Raw genomic sequence first — 5,067 nt, 5'->3', positions numbered from 1 at the left:
AGACTTTTGGAAGATCTTCTAAGGCCCTGAGCCCCTACTTAGAAACTCAAACTGGTGGCTGGATGAAGGGTGAAAGGTGACCTCAGAGACTAGGCTCAAGGCCGGCACTGTGGCGTAGCAGGTAAAGCTGCCGCCTGAGGTGATGGCATCCCATATGGGCACCAGTTCGAGTCCCGGCTGCTCCTCTTATGATCCAGCTCTCTGCTATGGCCTGGGATAGCAGTGGAAGATGGTCCAAGTCCTCGGGCCCCTGTACCTGCATGGGAGACTTGGAAGAAACTCCTGGCTCTTGGCTTTGGATCGGCACAGCTCTGGTGGTTGTGGCCATCTGGGGAGTGAACCAGTGGATGGAAGACTTTCTGTTTCTCTCTCTCTCTCTCTCTCTCTCTCTCTCTCTCTCTCTCTCTGCTTCTGCCATTCAAATAATAAATAAATAAATAAATATTTAAAAAAAAAGACTAGGCTCATCCCTCTTGGCTGCTTTCTTCTTCAAGATCTTTACCCACAGACTTCCTCTTCCTTTATAGCCTTTCAATTCTTTCCAATTCTTATCAGAAGGTTATCCAGCATAACTTAACCACTTTTGGGAGCAAAACCTCACATTACCATGTTATTCATACACTTAACCAAGAATGTCACCATTTTTTTAAAAGTTTTATTCATTTATTTGAAAGGCGCAATCTCAGAGAAGCAAAGAGAGAGAAAGGTCTTCCATCCGCTGGTCCACTCCCTAGATGGCCCCAATGGCTGGAGCTGGGCTGATCTGAAGGCAGGAGCCAGGAGCTTCTTGCAGGTTTCCCATGCAGGTGCAGGGGCCCAAGGACTTGGGCCATCTTCTACTGCTTTCCCAGGCCACAGCAGAGAGCTGGATTAGAAGTGGAGCAGCTGGGAATCGAACCAGCACCCATGTGAGATGTCAGCACTGCAGGCAGCGGCTTTACCTGCTACACCACAGTGCCAGCCCCAAAGGAACATCTTAAGGCTGGCTTTTACAGGAACTGCTGCACCTGGTGACTTTTCTTAAGAGCTTTTTGAAAACATCCGTCTTTGTGGCACATAGTGACTCTTGCCATAAGGAGAGGCGCCCCCCTCCAAGTTCAGCCTGAGCCACTGATGAATGGGCTGTGAGAAAAAGGGATGTCTTGGTGTGATACACACCTCCCCTACACCAGCTGCTTTTAACTTGATGAGGGCCATGATCCCTCACTCAGCCTGGGATATGGGTAATGACAAGTGTTAAGCTAATGGGATAGTTGGGACAAATACAGAAGATTTGAGTGGGCTCTCTTCACCATCATACGATTGTGACGAGGATCTTTATGTGAGAAAGGAAACTCTCATCCCTCCTGTTGTGTCCCTCTGTGCCCAACCCCACACTGCGTTCTGGCTGGCTTCCATGATCAGAGCCACTCCAGCCACAGCCCGGCTTTGCATGTACTCTGGCTCTCATGTGAGTCATTCTCAGACATTTCTCACCAAACAGGAGGCCCTTTTGCAAAGCAGCAGGGGTCATCTGGCTGTCATTTTTTAAGTCAAAAAGTATTATTATTAACTGTATTTATTTATGGGGTACAGTGTGATAGCTCAATACACATATCCCACGTGTGAAGATCAAATCCATTTAGTTAGCATGTCCATCTCCTCAAACATGTTCTTAAAAATTTCACATTAACAAGAAGTATATCTAATCACAAGGTACAGTGTGACACTTCAGTAATTGTACACAAAGTCTACTGACACCATCTGGGTGCTAATGTTCTCTCCTTGTCATTACTTTATGGTTGGAGCCGTTGAACCCCTCTATTCTATCTGCTCAGAAAATGTGTAACAGGACACCGAACAACAGTCACCCCACTGTGTTTCCAACACTGGGGACTTATTCATTCCACCTGTGTTTTGGAACCCATTTCCAACCTCCCTCTATCCCCCCTCACCTTTCCCAGCTTCTAGTAATCACGATTCTGTGTTCAGATGGACTTTTTAAGCTTCCATGTATGAGAAAGACATGCAGTATTTGTCTTTCCGTGTCTGGCTTACTTCACTTAACGCAAGGTCTTCTTCGTTCTGACGTCACATACTGAAGGAGGTCTGGGAACATGTTTTCAACCTATCCACTTTACTACTACCTTCAGGTACAGCCCCTACTTTCTCTTTTTCCCCCTAAGATTTATTTATTTATTTACTTGAAAGGCAGAGCAACATGGCGGGGGGAGGGTGAGAGAGAGGGAATCTTCCATTCACTGATGCACACCCTAAATGGCCACAACAGTCAGGTCTGGGCCAGGCTGAAGCCAGAAGCCAGGAACTCAATCTAGGTCTCCCACATGGGGGACCCAGACCCAGGCACTTGGGCCACCATCTGCTGCCTTCCCAGACACATTAGCAGGAAGCCGGATCAGAAGCAGAGTATTCAGCCTGCCGCTCTGATACAGGACGCCGGCATCAGAGTGGCAGCTCAACCTGCCGCACCACAGCCCTGGCCCCCAGCTTCCCATCTTCGTACAGACCTGATATTGAGACCTCTGGGGCCTGCGGAGCTCCTCCACTAGTCTCCACATCATGGTTTGGGGAGCACAGGGCTTAACAATGATGGGAGAGGTCAACCTGTTTCCTCCTTGATTAAATGTATTGTCACGTCTATGCTGATGCTGTAGTCTAGAGACAAAGCCACCAGGCCATTCCCCCTGTTTCTTCCCACTCATCACCACTGCCATTTCTAGATGGCTTCCCATTGGAGTGGTTGTCTCCTACCTGGTTAGACTCTTGGTTAACTGCTTTTCCACCTCCAGATCATTCAAGAAATGTGGTCATTCAATCAGTTCTGACTTGAGCCAGTTTACAGATCCAGAACCTCTCAATGAAAGTGACTCCAGTAGATTGCTGAAACTGTCCATCGGATCTCTGTCCTTAGTGTGCTGTACAATGTGAATTAACGCTGTAACTAGTACTCGAACAGTATTTTACACTTTGTGTTTCAGCATGGGTGCAGACTGTTGAAATCTTTACTTAATTTACACTAAACTGATCTTCTGTATATAAAGATAATTGAAAATGAATTTTGATGCAAATGGAATAGGAGAGGAGGGGGAGATGGGAGGGTTGCGGGTGGGAGGGAAGTTATGGGGGGGAAAGCCATTGTAATCCATAAACTGTACTTTGGAAATTTATATTTATTAAATAAAAGTTAAAAAAACTGTTCATCTTTGCCCTCACTTTCCCAAAGAGAGCCTACAATCTTTTACCCTGTGACACCTCAAGACTCTGCAGTGTCCCACCTCAAAAAGACCCTTGCTAGATGGCCCCTTGACCTCTGACCTTTCTGAATGGACAAAAAAAAATTAAGATTTATTTATTTATTTGAAAGGCAGAGTCACAGAGAAGTCTTCCATCTGCTGGTTCACTCCCCAGATGGCCACAATGGCCAGAACTGGGCTGATCTGAAGCCAGGAGCCAGGAGCTTCTTCCGGTCTCCCATGCAGGTACAGGGGCCCAAGGACTTGGGCCATTTTCTATTGCTTTCTCAGGCCATAGCAAAGAGCTGGATCAGAAGTGGAGCAGTCAGGACTGCAGGCAGTGGCTTTACCTGCTGTCCCATAGCACTGGCCCCTGGGCACAAATTCTGAAGTTATTTGTTTCCTATGTGAATGCCCACCCAATGGTGACCTCAGTAGAGATTTTAGTAATTAGGTGGGTATGATGACCCCCTCTGAGGATACCATTCAGACTGTCCTCCAGCCACCCAATGGGCTCATAAACAAGGAACATGGTGGCAGGGAGGCAGGTTATATGCATGGACTCAGCAACCTCACCAAGGCTAACTTAGCTACAGCCAGTGCTGGGTGCCCAGTCTTCCAGCAGCAAGGACTAACCCTGAGGGGCAGGCATTTGGCCCAGCAGTTGTAAGGCATGGTTTGGGACCCTGTATCTCATTCAGAGTGCCTGGATTCCAGTCCTAGCTCTGATTCCTAGCCCAGATCCTGCTAATGCACACCCTGGGAGGTAGCAGGAGATGGCTCAAATCGTTGGGTCTCTGCCACCCACACCGGAGACCTGGATTGAATTCTAGGCTCCTGGCCTTGGCCTGGCACAGCCCCAGCTTTGGGAGTAACCCAATAGATGGGAGTTCTCTCTGCTTCCCTTCCTGCCTCCCTTTTTCTGTTCTTCCTCTCGCTCTTTCTCTTTGCTACCCCTTTCGTTGCCTTTTCCTCCTTTTATCCCTTTCTTTCCTTCCTTTCCTCTCCACCTCCCTCTCCCCTCTGACTTTCAAATAAATAAAAACAGCAACAAAAATAGAATAACACCGAGCCCTGGACAAGGACCATCCCCCAGGTGATCAGCCAGGCACCTATGGGAGGCTGATTACACTGGACCATTTCCATCATGAAAAGGCAGTGTTTTGTTCTTATTGGAATAGGCACTTACTTTGGATATGAATTTGCCTTCTCTCCATGCAATGTTTTGACCAAAACTAGCACTTATGGGCTTGCAGAATGTACCATTCACAGACACAGTACTCCCCACAGCGTTGTTACTGATCAAGGAGCTCACTTCACAGCCAAACAAGTACAGCAATGGGCCAACACACATGGGATTCACAGGTCTTACCCTGAAGCAGCCAGCTCAGCAGGACTGTGGAACAGCCTTTTGAATACTCACAATGTGGCAACACCTTGCAGGACGAGGGCAAGTTTCCCCAGAAGGTTCTATTTGCTCTGATTCAGCACCAGCCATGAAGTGCTCTCTCCGTGTGATTCATGGGCTCAAGAATGCAGGGGTGGGAAGGGGAGTGGCACCACTCACTATTACCCCTGGTGACTCACTAGCAAAGCCTCTGCTTCCTGTTACTGTGACTTTTGCTCTGCTGACCCAGAGATCTTAGTGCCAAAGGGAAGAACACTCGTGCCGGGAGACAGACAGTGAATGATCCCACTGGGCTGGAGATTAAGATTCCTCCGGCCACTCTGGGCTCCCCATACTTCTGAATGAAGAGATTAAAGAAGGGGAGTTGCAGTGCGAGCTAAGCTGACTGGTCTGACTACCAGAGGGAAATTGCATTCTTCTCCACAA

The 5,067-nt window shown here is 48.0% G+C and overlaps 1 long non-coding RNA gene across 1 annotated transcript; it reads right to left on the bottom strand.

Moving 5' to 3' along the window:
• Positions 1 to 638: 638 nt before the first annotated feature.
• Positions 639 to 4,776, bottom strand: LOC149127743 (uncharacterized). Its single transcript, XR_016228888.1, has 2 exons — positions 4,606 to 4,776; positions 639 to 885 (listed from the first exon to the last, which is right to left on the bottom strand). It is a non-coding gene; the product is annotated as an uncharacterized LOC149127743 (long non-coding RNA).
• Between the last annotated feature and the right edge of the window lie 291 nt (positions 4,777 to 5,067).

Source organism: Oryctolagus cuniculus, chromosome 2, assembly GCF_051225735.1.
Source record: "Oryctolagus cuniculus isolate XC-2025 breed Fujian yellow rabbit chromosome 2, ASM5122573v1, whole genome shotgun sequence".
Taxonomy (NCBI): Eukaryota; Metazoa; Chordata; class Mammalia; order Lagomorpha; family Leporidae; genus Oryctolagus; species Oryctolagus cuniculus.
Note: the sequence above shows the minus strand (reverse complement) of the source record. Positions and strands in the feature narration are given on the sequence as shown.